The sequence below is a fragment of the Neopelma chrysocephalum genome, unplaced genomic scaffold, assembly GCF_003984885.1.
Source record: "Neopelma chrysocephalum unplaced genomic scaffold, ASM398488v2 Primary Assembly neopelma1_96, whole genome shotgun sequence".
NCBI classification, from domain to species: domain Eukaryota; kingdom Metazoa; phylum Chordata; class Aves; order Passeriformes; family Pipridae; genus Neopelma; species Neopelma chrysocephalum.
Window position 1 is genome coordinate 1255082 of NW_020897759.1, and position 21960 is coordinate 1277041.

The window sequence follows — 21960 nt, forward strand, 5'->3', positions numbered from 1 at the left end:
TTACTCTTCCAGCACGTGAATATTAAACAATGCAAGAGGCAGATGAATGCCTGTAAAAAACTATGGTAAGAAAAAGTAAGATTGATATGAACAATGTTCTAACCAAATGTTTATTGGAAGCAAGTAGCACCCTGACTCCACTGATGTTTCACTCCTCTCTGCCAAGCCCTAAATTGGATGACATTGCTCCAAATGAGGAATAAAAATTTCTATCCTTAATGTTGTCTCATTTGAGTTTTGATTTATAAGTTCTGGATTTTGCACATGAAAGCATTTTTAAGAAAATCCTACAAATTAGGTCCCCTAATGTAAACAGCAATAGCAAAAAAAGGCATCACCAGGCTACTTTTGATATTTTTTTTTCCCATAACAAGTTTCCTGCAAACCAGGTGTTCTTCCATGTTTATTTTCAAACTTTTCTTCTGTCTTTCCAACTTTAAGGGGAAACAGATTCAACATTTTTGAGCATGACTCGAAGTGCTATGAAGAATTATTGGTCTGGGGAGCAAGGAGGACTTGCCATTCAAACATTTTTGGTTCTGGTGCCCACAACATGGTCATCCTTCCATAGACTATTTCTAAAGCTGAATGCTTGGAAAAGTCCTGTAAATAGGATGCTGCAGCAGTGTTCAGCTCATTCTGCCCCTGGGAGTCTAGCATCACTAAAAACTTCCTGAGAAATTCTGAAGGAAAAACCCTTCCATTTTGACTTTAAAAGACACCATTGCGGGGTGCAATTAGCATTGTCTCATCACTTCTTTCATACCAGGTAATTTAAACTCCCTCACATAACTGCAAACCAGTCTGCAATTACCACTTTTTTTCTTTTCATTCTCTTCCCTTGCTTCTAGGAGGGAGACATCCAGCTGTAACAGTGTCACTTCCACCTTAGCACGACAACACATTTCTTGCTTGCAGTCAGCTCCAGGGAGTCATTGGGCAGCACAGGAATGGCCAGCCCATGGAGGACAATTCCAGTTCTCCCAGCCAAAGGACACTGTAAGGATATGGTGCTGCCATGGAGGGCCCCCTCACATAATAAAAGAAAACAAGCCCTAAACATTTACTATTTGGGGTTCCCCTGAAGACAGGGAAAGGGCTCAAAACTGTGCAAAGTTAATTGTGCAAGGCAGTTAGTACAAGGGGTCACTATACATGAGGGGATGACTGTCCCTTGCTGCAAACCCTGGGCACAGATGTCCTTCATAGCACTGAGATGGAAGGGAACAGTCATCAGTCAAGCACATCCCTCTGTGGATCCTTTAAATTGCACCCCTGATCCCTCCTGTGTACCTGAACTGCCCACCTGCATTTCCACAGCACCTCTTTACACCTTCCTTGGCCTCTCCCAAGCCAGGCTCACTGGCTCTTGCAGGGCTGGCTGGCACAAAGTGCCACAGGACCTCCTGCTGTTTTCCAAAGCAATAATCCCCATAAAATTTAACAGCTCCCTGAGGGTGGAGTTGGGAGGAAGCAAACAGAAAACCAAAACAAACATACAAGAATTTTCCAGCATGAACAACTGGGAAAAGGTCCTTTGAATCACCAGGTCAAAATCTCACAGCATTGTAGCCTGATCACTATGGGCTCTTATTTGCCATAATCTGCTCCAAGTGGGGCTCACTGACAATGCCAGAGACATCTATGGAAGCAGATGCCTTGCAAATTACTGGAGAAGCCAGGGATCACCCTGGTTTGGTGAGAGCCCCTGCTAAATACTGCTAAATATTCCTCCTCCCTGTGCCTCTGCTCCTGCTCTCATGGGCACTGTGGTCCCAGGAAACCTTCAGGCAACAGTGCTTACAATCCCTGGCCCTGGGTGCAGCCCTGTCCCGGGAATTTGTAGGAACACCCCAGATAAACACCCCAGTCTGTGCACACACACCATCCTCAGGCACAGGGGCCACCGTGGTCCCCAAACGCTGTGATGCTCCCTCAGCCATCACACCCTAGTGATCATCATGAAGAAAACTTGTCTTTCTTTTAAGGCCTCCCCCCAGCACCAAGCTCCAATCAGATAGTTCAGAAATGCTAGTTAAAAATAGATAGAACTCCACCTTTTGTTCTGGAACAAGTGCAATCATTTAAACTACTGTTAATAATATGTCATTGCCAGGTAGTTGCTCTCACAAGATACCTGACACATAATCTATTACCATCAGCTTACATTCAACTACAAATGAGATGCAACAGCATTTAAAGCTGTATAGAGCTCTTCCAGCTGAATCAAAAAAACCCCATGAATGAAAAGCAAATATGCATTTTCTTTGCTCTTCTCTCCATCTGGCTCATAGCTCAAGGTTTGCATAGGTTGCAGGGGGTTAAACTCCCACAGTCTTCTCAGAGTTTAAGTTAACAAGAAAAGCTAGATTTGAGCTACCAGCACTGCAAGACACCACTGTACTATGACAGCAACAGTCTCGTCATTTTTACCAACGATGTTCCCATTCACAGAAGCACATTGCTGATCTTCAGCCAAACACGCAGGAGAAAATTGCATTCATGCTCTCTGGTACTGCTGCTTCTCAGTAGCCCATTACTGCACTGAAGCAGGTCCAAACCCCTTTCTTAAAGTCATTCCTTCTATCAGCTCTTCAGAGGAGTGGCAGAAGGGGCAAAAAGCAGAACATCTCCAACTCAAGGATCCTTTACTCACATGGGGTACAATCACTGACCTCAGGACATCAGCGAGTACAGCAGTGTTAATGTTCCCCAGCAGGCAGGCCGCCTTGGCTCCCTTGAAAAATCAAGCGAGACCTGCCTAAACCTGAAAACAAGGCTGTGGAAATGCTATTTTTTTGCAAATCCCAGACTTCTGCAGAGGGAAAAGCTCCCATCTAGCCACCTGCACAGGCATGTACCTGGGGCAGAGAGTAGAAATCAAAATTTTGCATGTCAGACAGGGACACAAGAAACCCCTTCCCTGCCTGTTACTGACATTCAGCTCAATGCTGAGGTGAAGAATCAGGCAATGTCTCAGTCTGAACCATCTCTGATAACCACAAAGTACCTTTACCTGCGCCCTTGGCCCAACAAGCAGTTGGCTCCTTCAGCACTGAGGGAGTTTGCTGGCAGTGAAATCCTCATAGTTCTGGGCCTTTACCTCCAATTCAAATATTTGATTTTTAAAACAGCAAAAAATATTTAAGTGCTGTTAGTAGTTGGCAGGTAAACATCAGTATCTTTGGAAGAGAGACAATCTACAATCAGCAGGAAATACGGCATCAATTCTGACTTTTTTTATATTTTATACTTAAAACATCATCATAAGCCCACAATGTGCATATGATTTTGGTTCAATAATGTGGTTTCTTTTCATAGGTGCATCTGGGAAGACAATCTCTTCTGGAAGGTGTCTTTTCTGTCAGTGAACAACTAAAGAGGTGTATTTGGCAGGACACTTCTTTCTCTTCCATCATCTCGGATTTTGGCTTGGTTTGTGTTTCTTATACCTAACCTCTTGTTTCCAGCTTTTGTACCCACCAGTATTTGCACTGTGCTTAGCCAACACCAAAGCCCAGACATCACATACTTGCAGTCTTGGCAAGTTTTTTGGATTCTGACAAACGTGTAGCTGAATTTCTCACTAATCTTTCAACAGGATCATAACCCTCAGCACCTCTAAAAGAACTTTTACCCTTTAATTCCTCTGTGCCATGCACACATCAACTGAACAGCACTCCACAAGACTCTATTAAATCTTTAAAGCTTCAGGAAGTACATACAAATTTTATAACACATTTGAGAAAAGAAAATGAGCTCAGTAGCAGAGACAAAACAGAGAAAAACTGGCCAGAAGAGAGGACTGATTTAAGAGTTACAGCAGATCACTAACTGCACCTAAGTCAAAATCTCAATGAAAACAGATAAATCTCTTTTTGGACTTATCAGCAAGTGTGTCATCAAAACAGTGGTCTCAGATCAAGTCCTTAAACATCAAAAAACGTTTTTGGAAAATGTATTTTCCCCCCACCCCCCTCCCCGAATGTTGCTTCTTTAACTTGCAGTTGTGTCTCCTTCCTGGCTTTCCCCTTTACCACAGGATCATGAGCCTAAGAGATGCTCCAACTCTGACACTCTCAGGCTACTCAGATTTCCCCAGGAGCTGTGGTATTGGCACCGAATGCCACGATGCCAGTAAAGCCAAGAGAGTCAGCAAAACCAGTAAGCACTGGACATCTCTTAAGGAAGCTTTTCCCAGCACCCTGAACCCCCTTTCCTCACAGAGAACGCACCAGGGCTACTGCAGAGGCTTCCACACTTCTCATCAGAGGAGCCTGTTGTATAGGAGAATGGTGGGAGAATGATGCTCCCTGGAGGTGCTTGCAGGCCTCATGAATTCACTGTGGTGCCACAGTGCTGTACTTGCTTTAAATTCAGGTTTCTTGGGCCACATGCGTAAAGGACAACCTCAGCTTAATTTAAAATCAAATACATCTCTGCAACCTCTGATCCATAAAAAGCTGGAAGACACTGGAAATGCACAGTTCTCAAAGTATATTGGAAAAACTACATGTTACTGTGTAGTTTTTTGTTGTTGTTTGTTTGTTTTTTCCAAGCACTGCTGTATGTTTGCAAAGGTTTAAGGCCCAAATGCTGCACAGAGCAGAATTTCATTCTGAAGCAGCAGACCGGTATAAAGAACACGAGGAAGTGCCAAGACCCCGCATTTTGCTCCGTTTGTTGGCAGAGAACTGTGTTCCCAACTGAAAAACAATCCCTATGTCCTTCCTTTAAAGCCGCTTCCACTATGGTCAGTCCAGGGAATTAAAATCTCAGTTAAGATCTGTTCTTACAGAGCATGTTTTTGCTTCCAGGATGCTCTAGCTAAGTTCATCCTACACACCACTCCACACTTATATAAGCTGTTGGCTGTTACCTGTTGTGCCCAATGGACATGTCCTGACTCCTAAGGGACTTGCACACACACCTGCAGCAAGGAGAGTGTCTCAGATCTAGTCACACTCATTTCACTTGACAGCTACATCTTCAGCCCTAGGTAGGAGCTCCTCAGGGCTGATATTTCAGGGAATAAAAGCTCCTTGGCATGTCTTTATTCTGGGAGAAAGCATTTTTGATTGGGTTTCTGCTTCCTCATTTTCCAAAAGCATTTTCCAAGTCCTCTACTTAGAGCTGTTGTTTTTATGATCACGTTGTTCCCAGCTCAAATCCCAGTGCTGCAGCTCAGGATTGCTGAGGTGAGCCAAGCACTGGTGGGCAGCCCCAGAGATGACAAACCCCTCAGGGGCACACAGCCCATGTTCACATGGGCTCACATCACCCGTACAAACAGTGTGTTCCACTCTGCTGCTTTCCTCTCAAACTGCTCTAAGTTTAAACAGCTGTAAGACGCTTTCAACCATCAAATAATAGAGGCTGTGAGCTCCTTGCCAGCAGCAGCAGCAGCAAGAGCTTGTGCCTACTACTTGAAGGCAAATTTCTGTCTCCAGCAGGAGTTCCCCAACTTGCTCTGCTCTGCTGCATCCTTTCCAAACAGCTATAAATTCAAGTTATTGGAAGACACTTAAAGCTTTCAAAAAACCTGAAAACCTGAGCTCTGCTTCTCTCTGACATTTTCTCTAAGAGCTATACAGGAACTTGTAAGGCAGCTTACTGCAGGTCTGCCCAAACTCACCCCTCAAACCAGGAAGCACCAGAACAACTTTTACTGTTAACTTCTTCAGGATACAGAAATGCATGTGGTGTTTCTAATCATCATGAGTTACAAAGCCAACAGTTGCCTGATTTATTGCTCTTTGAAGCAGGAGAGATGACTAGAGAGAGGTGTTTATGCTAACATGTGCTCTAAACAAAGTTATGTGAACAACCAAATACAGCAGCTGAGTTATGAGCCCTCAGCCCTAAGGTGTACAGGTGGCACAGGGATCTGATCATTTGTCAGAGATTCACTGACACTCAATCTAGGCCACCAAGCAGCCCTAAAGTGGCCTAAAAGGTGTGCTGGGGTTCAAACCTGATCTGGATGGACAGAGTTTGCAGTATCAGTATGTGTTTAAATGCGTTCATATGCATCATATATAAAGTGCAGCAATCAGACCACTTTATTTTTATGCCCTGTGATCCACAGCAACAAGGATTGAGTTGGTTTTGAAAAAAAAATGCCCTGGCATTGTTCTATTATGCTACCAAAACCACCCCAAAATATAACACTTATTCCTAATCTTCCCTGCAAAGTCTTGCCTGATTGCCTGTTGTCTGCATTATCCCAAAGGGAACATAAAAGCAGAGCAGTAAAGAGAAAAAAGAGAGAGATGCTGGTGGGATGAGAGAAAGGGTTTGCCAGGTCATCCTTTGCTCATCATAGCATTTGCTGATTTTTCAGTTAACAGCTCTTGCCACCGTCCTATTCGAGTCTTTGACCTTTTTTCCCCTAAGGGCTTTTCCAAGCAGTCATGGCTGTTTCCTTGCCTGGGCCCAGCACTGCAACCATCAACAACAGGGCTATGCTGCACCCAGTGGCCAGCTGGAAGGATTTAGGTTTGAACAGCGAAAACCTGCAGTCTTTCCTCTATGCATTTGTAGTTCTCAAGGCCTCATTCTCCATGCTGCAGCCATGAGCCAGCTGGGAAGCAGTGCCTGATCCTCCTCCTCTGTTTTCTCAGGTGTTTTAACTACGTGGATTCTGAGGGTGTAGCAGTGGTTCATTCCTGGCCCCTATTAAACCCTGACAGAGGAGCACCACAAAGTCCTCACAGCCACAGCCCCTGGTCTGCCATCAGGTCTGTTGTCTGGAAGCTCTTTTACAGCAGGCAGCCAGTAGCACAGACAGATCCAGACTGCAGACTGAGAAATGTGGCTGTTTTCTCCCCTTGAATTCATATTGGTCTTTATTTTGCTGACAGAGACCTGGAAAACTCCATCTCCTGTGTTGCAGCTGCCACCTGCAGGTACCCGAGCTCCTCGCTGGGGAACCGCCTCTCCCGGGAATGGAAAAGGGGATGTGTCTGGCAGAAAGGCTTCTCCTCCCCATCCACCTCGCTCACTGTATTTCTACCTCCCGTCTGTGAATCCCTTCTCCCTTTCTCTCCTCTCTGCTTTCTCCATATGCTTGCACCACTAACATCTATATTCTTCCTCACCTTCTGTCCCTCTGCTGATGAGGTGGAGTTGCAGTCTAAGCTTTCAGTCACCCCCAAGCATCAGAAAGAAACGTAACCCCTCATCCTTCCTCAAATCTCACCCTTCCTCAACAACAGCAAGGAAACTCACTGCCAATGCTGCCCTCTACACTTTGCTGGGATGCCACTACTTAGCACAAAACCACCAGAAAGATCAAAATCCCCTAAATTACCAGGTGATCTCCTCCTGTCCTCAGAGGCCCTTCAAGCCCCTTCATTTGCAGCTGCTCCCTAGTGTTGCCCCCCCAGTCAGGGTCAGGAGCACTGATTTCAGCACTGACTTTGCTGGCACCTCTGAGACTGTCCCACTCCTGAGGCTAAACAGAAACCCAGTTTCACATCCTGCCTACCCCCTAAACCACTCCCTGATCAGAGATCAATCCCTCTCCCTGTATCAGCATGTTAAAGCTACAGCACCCTGTCCTCTCATTCTCAAGCAGAGCATTTTTTAAATTATCTACCTATCTTTGGAAGTAAAGCTCCTGTTTTATCAAGGCACACATACCACACTACCTTTTATCATCTTGTCAGCAAGCTGAGAGGGAAAACAGCAAAACATGATTCTGTTACAGGCAAGAGCTCGTTGTCACAGCCCAAAAATGTTTTCAATTACCTTCTCTCCCTACTGCAAAACCCTACTCATGAAACATGCAAGCCCCAAAGGGGAAAAGCAGGTACCTTAGCATATCATAAAAGCAAATAGGCAAATACTGGCCCTGCTTCATTTCTAACCATCCCCTTCTCAACCAGACACAAGCCTCCCCCCACCCCGAGCAAGTCTTTGAGCATGAGACAGTTCTACAAACCTGCACTGACAAATATTTTTATTTTCTACCACGCACCTCGTGACACCTCTTCTCATAATAAACACCTCAGAAACGTGGTAGATGGCAATTAAACTCCCTTATCTCAGTTTGGGTACAGGAATGCCTTTGCTCATCTTCTGGTTTTGTACTGTATTAAGACCAAAGACAAAGAATTAACAGTTTGAAGTGCTTGTTTTTTTACCCAAAATCCTATCGTGACTTGTGTTTTCATCTCCTCTGCCCACCGCCTGAAAAAATGCTGCTTTAGGGGAGGCAACAGAGCTATTTGATATTTGTATCAACATATATTGTGCAGGTTTGGAACTGTCCAAGCTACTAAAAAAATATTTTAACTCCAGCAAACAAAGTTGTGATCTTTGATTACCATGAATATTCAGCAGAGGCAGTGTAAAACCATGCTCAGCAGTAGCTCTGCTACTCATAGCTTAGTCTTTGCATAATTCAAGACTTTCTTTTGATAGCGAATCAAGGCTCTGTGTGGGCACCGAAACAAACCTGATGGAGCTTGTGAGAGCTAGAAAATCATTACCTAATCTAACACAGCAGCAGGCAATATTCCTCTTCCTCCTCCATTATCTTAACAATGCAAGGTAAGAGCCATGCTGAACACAACCACCAGGCAAGCAGGGTATCAGAAATGCACCCTCCCTACCATGTCCCCCAGAAGAGCTCACAGATGAGCAATTCTGCTCATCCACATGCAGATCCAGCAGGGTGTAAAAACAGAACAGTAAAAAAAACAAAAGCAGAAATGGTTCCAAAAGTGGGCACAGGAAAGGGAGACCCACAAAACTTCAACACCACTTTAAGAGAAACACACCAGCTGTATTAACTATGTGCTTTGCCACTGCACTGGACACAAGCACCGGGGACTGGGGACACCCCCTGATGGGAAAAAGGAGAGATTAAATAGAAAAATATATACATGTGTTTCCTAAAAACTCCTTTGCAGTGTGAAGATTTTACCTTTCCTCCAGATTTGAACACATCCAAATGGTCAAATTGCCTCATCCCTGCCAGGAGGCACACACTGCTGGGTCTCCTTCCTCCCGGGGCTCAGCAGGAACTTGGGAAACGTAGGGAAGCTGAAATGGGTGGATAAAATGAACAGAGGTGTGAATGGCCCTACGAAAGTTTTAATTAAAACAGAAGAGGTACCATAGTAAAGAGTAAAGAGCAACAATGCTTTTAAGTAGGACAAGACTGGCAACTTAGTGCAGATTTCTTGCAACATCACAACACTCGTGCATCCATATCTGCACCCTCCAGAAGGCTTCATGACTCCATGGACAGTGCTCACAAACCGCAGGGCAGCCCTGCAAGGAAGGGAGGTAATTCCCACTCTCCTGGTGAAGTTCTCACCGAGAGGAAATTTCATAGTTGGATTCCCACACAAGCTCATCAAGTCCAGCACAATTAAATGAGTTCCTCATTAAAAAGCCCAATGAAACACAGGCTTGTCAGAGTGCAGTGTCCCCATACATCCACATCAGGTGAGCCAAGCAGAGCCTGAACTAACACTGAGAGAGCTTTAAATAACAGTACTGTACAAAGCTATGCTATAGGCAGACACAGCTATACCAATTGTCACCCAGAAACTTCATCTCTGCCTTTATGAGTGGGAGCAGGGTGCAGCTCAGCCCCTGGGGCAGCTCTCCAGTGATGCCAGGAGCTGCCAGCCAGACCCTGACCCCCTGCACCCAATCCACCATGTCCCCCTGCTAACCCAGCAGGAGCACAGCAGCTCACTCACTGCCTGTCCCCAGTGTGGCTGTAGTGACAGGTTTATTCCAGTTTCATATTAAAGCCCGCAAGACTATTTGCATAATTAAACATTGATCTGCTCTCCCTCTCCGCATGTGCTTCTAAATTCGTGTGAAATACATTAATCCAGTGTCTGCCTCAGGACAGATTCTGCTGCCTTTGGTCTGGGAGGAATCTTTGTCCGTATTCAATTTCCGAACTCGGACTGGCTATTTCAGCACTGGGCTCATGGAAGCAAATGACTCCCCTTTCCCCAAGGAAAGAAAGCCTGTAACTTTTGGGTGTCAGTGGCAGGTTGTGGGCTACCCTGGGCACTCCATGGGCAGTAAGAGCTTTTTGTCCAGCCACCTTTTTTCTAGAAGGAATCTTCATCCATATTCAGTTTTGGGAGTCACACTGGCAATTTCAGCACTGGGCTCCTAAAAGCAAACAACAGCCCTTTGCCCAAGGAAAGAAAGCCCTTAGCCTGTATGCCTCAGGTCTGGGTTTTGGGCCACCCTGCAGACATAATGTGGTGTCTGTCCCCTATGGAAAATTCTGTCCATCTTTAGAAAAACCTGCAGAACTTCTAAAACGCAAAACCAAGGTGAAAGGCCAGGGGCATTTTCCTTTCTACCAGGGAATAAAAGAAGAGAAACAAAGGGACACGGGGATTAGCTTCCAGGCTGGCACAGGAGAGGGGATATAATTGCTAGGCTTTGCTACTGCAATGCCCATAATCTTCAGCTGTGGGTGTTTGGACAAAACAGCACACCCAGAATAAGCAACAAAATCACAAGCAAGAGGTATATTACAGAGCTGGTTTTTAAAATGTATTGCAAGCATCCCTGTGGGCATCCCTGAACCCACCTTTTTGTCAAACAGTAGTTGAGAAAGTGTAATGCTCAAGCAATCCAAAGTAATTTTTTATTATTAAGTATTTTTGAGAAATGAGAGGATTCTGCCTGATAAAAAAGAAAGAAGAGACCCTGAGACCTGTAATTCAGATATATGGCTACTGCAGGTCAGCATGCTGTCACACAGCTCATCGTCCTTCCTCCACTGAACCTCAGTGGGAACATAGGTGGAAAAGCAAAACAGTTCTGGGAAGATATAGGATAGCACCATGGAAATGCAACTGGTTACAGAGGAGAGTCTGCAAAATCCCAGGGTGAGCTGACACAGCTCTGTGTAGTCAGGAGTGGGACAGGAGTTGACTCTCATCTAAAGGAGAATCAGCCGTACCTTTTCCTTTGGGAGAGAGATGACTCCAGTGAAATCAGTGACAGAGCAGTTCCAGTATTCCTGGTAAAAGGGAAGAAGAAATTGCAGCCCACCACAGGCAGTGTGGGGAAAACAGCCTAAAAGTAATATTAAGGTTAAAATCTGTATGATAATTCTGTGGACCAGAAAATGTTTGCTTTTGTCACCGTGCTAGGAAAGCATTTCAAAGGGCACGCACATGCACAGGATCCGTGCTGAGACGACTCTGCATTTGATGGAGGAAAACTAATAAAATCTCTCTCTCTCTCATACATATGGATGCTCAGGGGAGACAGACAAAACCAAGCCCATCTCCATAACCAAGTCAGATGCCAAGGAAAGACTCGGGAGAGCACTTGTGGCAATGCTGACACCTGGGGTAATTTTCCCATTTTGGAAGAGGGTCATCCCAAAGCTGCCAAAGTTTGCCAATGTCCATTTTCAGAGGGGCATTGCTACCCCCGGCCTCAGCCCGACAGAAAAGCAGGAGCATTTTCTTCAGCTGCCCAAATTTTCCTGGTTTTCATACTCAGCTATGAACACAAGCTGCCCCAAACTGGGACTGAAGGGGCCTCCAGCTGCAGAACTGCATGATGGGAAGAGGATTTTTGCTCCTGGCAGGAAGGGGCTGAGGCAGCCACCAGGCAAGGGCAGGAATTCAGGCTCTCCATGGGTAACTTCAACAGGCAACACCAGCAATGCCACTTCAGGGAAATTTCTTCAGCGTATGAGGTGTAATTTGGAAATAAACCACTTCTCCATGTAAATTGTATAAAACCAACCCCACAGAATGCATGAAAATACCCAGGTGCTCAAATTAATTGCTTTCATGGGAGGCAACCAGTAGATAAATAGCCAGCGTGAATATTTTAAGTTCCAGTTTCTATCTTGTGCTACCATAAATTATTTTCACATTTAAATAACAAACTTGTATTTAAGTCAATCTGGGTTTAACGGTTGAGTCACAATTGAAAAATATCAGGAGAATCCTACTTTTGCTGCAAGCACTGATTATTCTGTATTTTCAAAATTGTAAATGGAGGATTGTAACCTTTCCCCCCTAGCTATCACAGAATAAAATTGCATGGGATTTTTTTTCTTTTAAAGTCTTTCTGAAATTTTTACTGGGACCTATCAGAATATCTTTTGTCTGCATCAAGTCTTTTATTTTCTTTATATGAATAAATACTGAGATTGTGGCAAGTAGTTGAGTTGTTCTGCCTAACATTTATAAAACTTGTTTTGCCTTTTGTTTTGGGCCCTTCCTTAAAGGTCAGCAAGCACCACACTTAATCTGATTTGTAATTACTCTAGTAAACATGGCTAAATAGGTAAATGCCAGTGCCATTAAGTATATAACATTAAATGCTCTGCTTCCTGTTCCTAATGCACTAGTTAACAAGAAAAGCAGAACTACAGCACTTCTCTACTGCTGATTTATAAGCCAAGATGAAATGGAGCTTGCATGTCTTTCAACTGACTGGAAAGGCCCTTTTGCCTCCACAAAATTCACTGATTACTTCTACCTGCTCTTCTTCAGGAGCTGAAAGAGGAGAGAATAAAATAGCTGTTTTGCATGAGCAAGGAAATAACTCAAGGTGCAACAGGTCAGCCCATAATGTAATATACTCATATCAGCTTCAAGGGCCCCACCTGAATTTTGGCAGCCATTTGTTATATTGATCAGATTACCTGGTGACAGTGAAATCCAAAGGATGCATATTTCAGAAGCTTCCATGAGGAAGGAAGCCAGGCAAGCCAGGGAAGTAACCAGCATCACATCCAGACAGTGTCACGTGCCACCAGCAAGCACAGCCTTGCTCAAGGACAGGGTCAGCCTCTCCTAGGGGAGAACAGCAATAAATCCATGAATTTACTTTAATGAGTTATGATAAATGAACCAAGAAGGAACACAGGAACATGCGTGCAGGGAGCACGGTGAGGCCACAGGGAGTTTTCCCCAGTAGCACAGTGGGGCTGGGAAAGAAGTGAGAACCACCACCAAAACAAAGGAGAAGCTGCAGGGAGCTCCAGTTTGGAGTCTGCTGACTCCTGCTGATGGGAAAAGCAGCCCTGAGCTGGCATGTCAGCCGCTTCCCTCCTCACCCTGCTCAGACACAGCCCCCTGTTGAGTGAGCTGCCACAGCATCTCTGCTAGTCTGGGCTCACAAATAACACCCTGGTTTCTCCATGCTCACCACATTCACAGTCTGGTTTTCCCACATCCCACCCAAAACCTCTGAAAGGTCCTGCTGTCCCTGGGGTGCCTCTTCTGTAACTTCCTACAGGGCTGGACCGCTAAAGCCCAGGCCAACAGTGGCTGCACAGTTGCATTTCTCATCCGTGCTTCCATGTGCTATTCCCTCAGCAGGAGGGCAGTGGAACATAATTTCTACACTTTAAAAAAAAATCTGGCAAAAAGCAGACAAACCTAACTTCTTCTGTAAGGCTTTTCTGCTACCTTTGCCCGTAATCAAAAATAATTTTTCAGCAGCATTTGCATTTCTCCTGTGAGAATGGAGCATAAAAGCAATTCAAAGCCCTAACAAAAGGAACCACAGGTTTCTGTGTAAAAACAAATAGCTCTCATCCCACTAAACCCCACAGCTACTGCAAATCACTTGATACAATATTTAATACAAATACCAGACTCCAGTCCCTGACTGAGCCAGGATAAAGAACCTACTCTAAAAAATAACCACCTTATATATCACCCCACACATCAATGTTAAGTGAAATGAAATAACAAAATCATAATTTCCCGACCACAACTCTTGTCAGAGCCCAGCCTAAGAAAATTGTCAGCCAGTATTTGACTAATACTCACATTAATTTCATTGAACCCACTGAAGACTGCTGTGAGACTGTTAATGCACCACACCACTGCCACATGCCAGGATAGAAATAGCTAAATCAGATCAAGACTGGTTCATTGCAAGCAATGAAAATCTCCTGTCAATCTAGGCAAGAACACAGTACTTCTCCCCATGAATAGATCACAGGCACAAAGCAGGCACAGTAGGAGCAGAGGTGCATTAACTTCAATGTTAAATACCCACTTTCTGTGCTGTCATTTGCACAGGCATGACACCAGCACTCAGTGCAGCTGCAGTGAGGGTGCAAACCCTGCTAGGCTGTGAGGGGTGGCCAAACCACAGTAAAGGCTGCCTCAGTCTGACACCAGCCCCCAGCCTCTGCCAACAGGCCTTCACGTGCTACAGAGCCATCCGAAGGTCAGGTCATAACTTCCAAGATCACTTGCAAGAAGAAAACTGCACGAGATTTTGCCAAAAGGCTGTTTGCCACCAGCAGATCTCCAGGCATGGAGTGGACCGGGAGCCTCCACAGAGAGCTTGGTCTCAAGGGAAATACACACTAACTGATGCACCAAAACTGGAATTGTGCAATTCCCTATATCATTCCCAAATCTGATTATTGGTCCTCCATCAAGCATCATTAAAACATATTTGTATAGTCTCTCTTCAGCTGTATGTGCACTACAAATAACTCATATTTTGTGGTAAGTCTGCATGTGCCAAATGTGATATTTACACATTATTTAAGTTTTTACATATCCCTAAGAGCTGAACAAATTAATACTTTGATTAACTTAGCCATTTGCTCATGTGCAATTATTTTCTAAAATTAATGCATTATTTAAATTTATTCAATAAAATAGCTTCTGGGGTGTTTCTTCTCTGGGTTCATTATAAGCTCTGAAGATCAAACATTCCTCATTTGAGCTGTGTGGCTTTGATTATAATTGTTAAGGTAAATCACAGGGCACTCCAGCTCTCCCTGGATTCGACAAGTACAGGCACACTCCTGCACACAAGTCAAATTTGGCACTCAGGGCAGACAACACAGCCTTGGCATTTGCTCTCAGCAGATGCTCAGCCAAACAAATTCAGACAAAGGTTTGTGAAAAGGGAATGGGAAGGGCCCATGATTGCAGCTTGAGTTAATTCTCTATAAATACGTGCACAGCACACCTCCCTCCCGAGTCCCCACCCCAGGATCCTCCCCAACAGCAACATCCTGGCAGTAAGACCTCATATGCACACTCTGGGATTTCCCAGTACACAGGAACAGTTATTAAATTGCATCATGTTCTTTGTTTAATTTATAATACACTCTCTTTTCTACATGCCCTATATAATCTCTTTTTAATAGGTAATACAGTTGTACATCACACTATGTGCCAGTATTTCCCAGCGGGAGGCTGGGACGTGCTCTCTGACGGTGCTGGCTCCAGTACAGAGATTCCCTGATGCTCCTGCTCCAACCAGGAGCAAGAGTGTAAATATATGGTTTGTAATCAGCATTCAGCACCAAGGAAGAAGCACAAGGGGCAAAACAACATCAGAGTGCTTCGTGCCAGGGAAGGCTTTCAAAACACGGATGAGTCCTTCACAGTCCAAACTATCTGTTGTCTTTCTAGTGTACATCTGAAAAACTACCAACAAAAGCAATCAGCTCTAGAGAAATATTTAATTCCCAGCAATAATTACTTTGCTCTTGCTTTTTAATTGGAAAACATGCTAGCAAGAGCAATTCCTGCAGATTTTGAACTGACCTTGCCATCGGCACGAGTCTCTCTGGGATTTGCATTTATCACGGTACAACTTTATCAGTAACAGCAATTAGTACTTTTTAGACACTGATTTGTCTGTACCAAGCCTCACCTCAGAGCTCAGAAATAGCAATCTTAGGTGTTTTGGAAAGTTTTTCCAGCTTAATCATAACCCAGTAAAACCAAACTTAAAACATGCACGCACCCTGCCCACTGATCCCAGGTACAGAGAGCACACAGGCACATCTCTCTTTATATAAAGAGCTGTCTGAACAACACAAGTCCACCTTTATTTCAGTGCCTTGTCTCTCTCAAGTTCCCCATGGATTGCACTAAACCTAAGTCCAGTCTTTATTCTGACTGAACCAGACATGTAAATGTGTGTATCCTCAAGGAGAGAGCACTTCATGACAACTTCTAAGTCAAAAATACATAGAGCATGGGGTACAACAATTAGTTCATTATCTCTTGGCTAGTCATTGAATTAAGGTCTTCTCAGTGACCAGAAACCAAACTGAGACTGACAAAACATCCTGTATTTAAGTTCATTCAGATCTGTTCAAGGTCTTCATAGGACTTCAAAGTCCCAGGGTTAACTTTGAGCAATTGAGCCTCTTCTTAAACTCAAACGGACACGATTTTGATTGTGGTAAATGCAAGTAATACACCACTTAAGTCACTTATCCAGTCAGAACGCAGTAAATAAAATCAGACTTCAATGAGCATTTCCCCCCTACCTTGGGGGAAAGCAGCACAGGGCATTCCAAAGGGAGCAGAAAGTGTCATTACACTTAGTGAAAACATTGCCCCTTAAAATGAGCTGACGAGTCCTTAAAAACATGGAGTGTTGCCTTTAAGAGAAGGCTCTTGCAGAGATTCAAGTTTTTGCCATATGGCAAGCCACTGTGAAGTACAGCAATTTAAAACATTTTTTCTGTAAAACTTAGCCCCTACTGCCACCTGCAGTTCCCACGAAATACACTCTCTGATTTAGTGTTTCCATTTCCAAGCAGAAGCTGCTGCACACCCCTGGGTACAAAACAGGGGTGCCACCTCAAATCAGGCAATGTTAAGGGTCGTCCTTCACACAGTATTGAACTGCTTTGTGATTGTACGAGAGTGGGTCACATTCTGTTCTCACCCACACACCCAACACCTATTAAAATACCACCAAACTCAGTGGGAGGTAGCCTAGAGAGACCTCACAGGTTAGAGTTCTGGCCCTGCAGTGTTTACTGTCCCCTGTGAAAGTGCATTGTGCATATTAAAATACACAAACCCTGATGTCTAACAGCATCTGTGTAACGTGGCCCGGACACGGGAAAGTTCACTCACGGCTCCATACAGGTTGTAGGGTGGAAAATAGTGAATCACTTCATTAAAATGGCTCCCCCTTTCACAGGGGAGCTGGGAGAACTTTCCAGAGTATGGTGAATAAGGGGAGGAGTTTTGGGAAAGAAGAACAACGATTGGGTACAGAGAATAAAGGGGAGGGATCACAATAGAATATGCATAAGAAGGGAGTGGAACTCTTGTGGGAACAAACCATTACAACATGGGGATAGGAATAAACCATTCCTTTAAAACATTAAAACAGCCATAAACCTGTAATTTCTCTCCATTCAACAGTCTCAGTTAAGCAAGTCCATTATTTTAAATCCATTCCTCTTCTTCTGCGACTTCTTCCAATGCCGCAGCCCAGCGCTGGTAGGCTTTTCTCTCTAATTCTTCGGAGTCCTCATCCACATCTGTGTGCCTCCATTTCTTCCTCTGGCCTTCCCAGTCTGGCATGAATGTTGGCAGGACCCTCATCTCTTCTGTCTCCTCTGCTGTACCCCTGAGAGCTCCACTGTGTTCCTTGTGGCTCTCCCCCGCCAGAGCAATGCTGGCCCAAAACCACCTGTTGCAAATAAATAAATTTTAAAAATTGAAAAGAACTAAAAACACTTTTTAAGTACTCACTAATATACATGTAAGGGATCCAGTCACTGCTTCAGGGGAGACAATTTAATATCTAAGTGTGTATTTAGGCTCCTGTATGGTACAATTTCCTTTTTGGCTCCTGACACACCTGGAGATTAGTGCCTCAGGGCAGCTCCACACACATGCTGGAGAGCACAAGAGGTCAGAAGTGGTCAGTATCAGAACTACTACTTCTAAACCCCACCACAGATATGTTTTAGAGATCAATTAAATGTTTCTGTGGCAGGTTGACCACAGCTGGCTGTGAGAAGCCTGCCTGGCTGCTCTCACTTCCCCTCCTCAGCCAGGCAGGGGAGAAAACACAGCAATAAAACTCGTGGGTCACGATACAAAGCCAGATACAGACAGGAAGATCCCTCACCTATTGCTATCACAAGCGCAAGAGAATCAACTTGGAGAAAATAATGTTATTTCTTACCAATTAACCTAGGTCTGGATGGTAAGAAACAAAGATAAATTACTCTCCCTTACCCTCTTTTCCCCAACTCACCCTCCCTCCTTCACTTCTAACTGCTGTGCCTCTCCCAGCTCCTGGCAGTGTTTCTCCCCTCTCACCTCTGTCCCCCTGAGGTGCCACATGCAGGGCTGAGGGGCTCAGCAAGGTTTGAGCCACGGGGCTGCTGGAACTGGCCATGCCCAGCCTGGGGCAGCCCCAGCCTCTCCGCAGGCAGGTGTTCCTGGGTGCAGGCACCCCATGCATTCCCAAAGGCAAAAATAGGGGGTAAAGCACGTGTCCAATCTTCAGGTGCTCTCTTGGGCCTGTGACCACTTCTTGATGCTTTCATCGTTATAAAGCAGCTCTGCTCATGCACAGGCAGCCCAATCCCTTTGGAGACACTGAGGGCAAAACCACCCTTTGGTTTGGGGCAGAAGAGGATGAGGCCAAACTACCACACACCCATTCCTACGGTCAGCTGCCTTTATTTCTTCTATTGCTTTTCCATCTCTCCTCTCTGCACAGACAAACCTGGCAATAATCACAACTGAACAAAAACCGTCTCAAGGCTTTGTTCATTAACCACATTCAGGAAGCAGAGAGCAAGGCTTCACAAACCTGCTTGTGCATAAACACTCGTTTTATGGCCACTTACTTTGTGTTCTCAAGTCATTTTATTTTGTCTTTTACTCAGCCCTTTCCTCAGTCATTAAGCAACTTCACTGCAGTTTCTTCAAGGTTTTCATGCATTTTATTGGTTTGTTTTTTTTTTCCTTTTTCTCCACTCTTTCAGCAGGCTTTGGGCAAGCACAACCTTGAGCTTGCTCTGCCACTAAGCTGCTCCCAGAAACCTGAAAGCAAAGATCTCACCCAGAAGACAGCAGCAAGCACTAACATCTGCACCTCACCACTGAAGGTTGCTGAAACAGGAAGGCAGCTTCCCCTGGAAGAGGTAGGGAAAGGGGATTGCACACTGGAAATGAGCAAGATTAAAAACACCAATCCAGCTGTCACACACAAAGCTACCTGCAAGTTATTGCCACTGTACATCACCCAACAGGCAAACCCACAAACCAGGAACAGGGAGGCAACCAGAGTGAGGCAAGAACGGGGGTTTCCTTCTGAAAGTAGCAAAATGGAGCTCAGAGGTCAAGCCTGTTATGGAACCTTCCTTTCCCCCCCCCCCATTCCATCACACAATCCTTTCGCAGTTTCACTGCACATAATGGAATTAAGGTTTAGTGGAAAGCAGAGACCAAAACCAACAGATTTACTAATTATCATCCCAAATAACTGCAGCCTGCCTGTGAAGGCGGCAGCTGTGTCCCCTCCAGAGGAGAGGGGAGGCACAGGTGGGCTGCAATCCTGACAGAATGGGACCAGCAGCTCACGGGGAACACAGAGGCCAGACAGGAAGATCCCTTCTACCCAGAGCAATTTATTCTAGACTAGATAAACAGGCTTCCTGGATGGATTTTAAAAATTCATGCAGAAAAATGTGGCTGTCTGGGAAGTGGGTTTGTCTGTGGCATTTTTAGCACAGAACACCCCCCCCAATGAAAACCATCTGATCCTGTTACAACACACACACACCTGTGTACGTATATTAAGATAAATAGAGAACCTTAATGTTGCTCACATCTACGGCTAATAAACTGAATGAAAACAACTACACTTACATCTCAGTGGAGTAAAATAAAGGGTCATGGCTCACACTTAGGCTGGGGAACCAGCAGAGATGAGCCCTCATCCACATTACTGTCAGAGAAGCAGAAATCACCAGGCTCTTTTCTCAAAGCCAGCCAAATTTCACCACAGCTGGGCCCAAACCAGAGGTCACCCTTCTTCTCCCTGTCTAGTCCTGCTTTAACGTGTCCAGAGGTGGGCTACAGCACTGGAGGGGGTCTGAAGGTCAGAAGAACTTGTACATCCCTGTTCATTTTTCAAGAACGAAGATTCAGTGATAGATTACTTGGGTAACAGTGATTCATTTTGTTTTCTCCTGCAGTCCCATTAAAAGTCTATGCATTTTAATGCTCTTCAACAAAGCCTCCAAGTTATAGATCCGTATTAACAAGCACAATGAGAAAACCAACCTCTTCCTGCCTTTCTGCTGTTCTCCCCAAACTCATTCAAATTACCTTAAGCTTTTCTGTAACAAACACAAGAGGAAGAGGCTATCACCACTCGGCTGTAGCCTCAAGAAGCATAAATACATTAGCTAATGGGCTGTTTGCAAGCTGCAATGGTCAATTAAATATAGAGAAAACATCATCCCAGTGACAGAACAGCACCCCATCTTAATCCCATCAAGGCACAGGCAAACAAGCTCATCATAGTTTGCTTCCAGCCCTGCCATCCTCTTAGAGCCAGAAAAGCCAGGTGAATTTTCCCACAGCCCCTCTGAACTGAAAAGCTAACATTGTTTAGGGTACAAGTAAATTGATTAACTTTCAAGAGCACTTATGTAAAGATCAGACACTTAGTCAATATTATTTTGCTCTTTTAACCTTCTAGTTAGAGAGAGGTATAAAAACTGCCTAAAAGGCACAATGTAAAATTTTATTTTCATCCTCTTTTATTTCGTTGTAATTTGTTGCTCATTAAAAAAAAAGTTAAAAAAGATTAAACTTCTTAATGCCATTTCCAGACCTTCAGAACAGAAAGTATTTCTCTAGCAACAGGTAGGGAAAAGAACATGAGCCCAGCACGGCCGGGGCAAGAGCACAGCCTCCACCCAAGGGCCACCTCTGGATTATCCACAACATGGAATGAAAGGGTCTTTTCTCCCCAAACAAGGGATCTCACCAGGTTGGCGCTCACCCGGTACAGCCACACTGCTCCTCAATGCTGTGTTTGGAAGGCCAAGTGATCGTCCTGAACAGGACAGGAGAATTCAATGTAAAATTCAATGCAAAATTCCACTTCAGTGCAGGAAAATTAAGGCAAGTTCACTTCACACAATGTACTCCTGGTTTAGGAAAACCCACGACATTTATAAATCCATTAGAGTTTTACTAATTCCAGTATATCCTTCTGGCACTAGATGTCCGCACAAAGGTGAATTTCCATTAGAGAAGGACCTGTTCTGCCTTGTTGGTACATACTTGAACACACAGAAAGAAGAACAAGAGAAAACACCTGTGTCAGTATAAAGCAGACTTGAAATTTAAAAAGTACCATTTAAAGTTACTTAGACATATTTACTGGCATGCATTTGATTTCATTACTAATGATGATGCTAATGCTTACTCATGACTAGGGAGAAAAGGACACGATTTCTTACCTAAGTTGCTTGATATTACTGTGGATCTCTAGTTGTTGCCTGATACTATTATAGATTTCCAACTGAATGGCTGTGAAAGCGAATGCCAAGGGAAGAAAGGCTGAACATGCTTCAGTATATTCATATGGGTACCAATGACGTGTAAAACATCTTCTGGTAAGCAAGTGTTATATTCCCACAAACACTCAGACACACAAGAATGAAGTCAAAAAAAAGGAAGGACAGTGTCCTCCCTGCCAAGTAAGCCCCATGTCCCTGGGCACTGGAGAAGGTGCTCCTTCACATTTCCCTCACGAAGCCATAGTGACTCCTTCCTGCACAAACACACATTCTCCTCAGCACCTCTTTCTCAAACAAAGTTGAGCCAAACACAAATCAGAGATTAAAACAGCCCTTATGACAAGTGCAGTGCAGCACACAGCTCTCCCAACAAAAGTGTCATTCATATTTAAATGACACATGCATCCACCAAGGCAGGAATTAAGCCTGAAGGGCTACTGCAGACTCCGTACCTAACAAAGGTACCACGCCGTAATCATGAGGGCTGCAATGCACAGCTAAACCACAACCCAAGCACTGAAGACCTGATCCACGCCATGTGTTTCGAGTCCTGAAGAAAGCACGGGTGTTTATAGCACTGCAGGACAACCATCACCACAGGGCACGGCCCCCACATGCCATTTGCCTGCCTTTGTCCTCAGGCGCCATTT

General features: G+C 44.6%; 1 long non-coding RNA gene across 2 annotated transcripts; it reads right to left on the reverse strand.

Annotated features, from left to right (window-relative positions):
- Positions 1-7604: 7604 nt before the first annotated feature.
- LOC113972762 lies at positions 7605-21943 on the reverse strand. 2 transcript variants are annotated; one of them, XR_003536001.1, is made up of 3 exons: positions 21835-21943; positions 8892-9051; positions 7605-7674 (listed from the first exon to the last, which is right to left on the reverse strand). It is a non-coding gene; the product is annotated as an uncharacterized LOC113972762 (long non-coding RNA). The 2 variants fall into 2 exon arrangements; XR_003536000.1 differs by lacking the exon at positions 7605-7674 and adding an exon at positions 7970-8093.
- Positions 21944-21960: the final 17 nt, after the last annotated feature.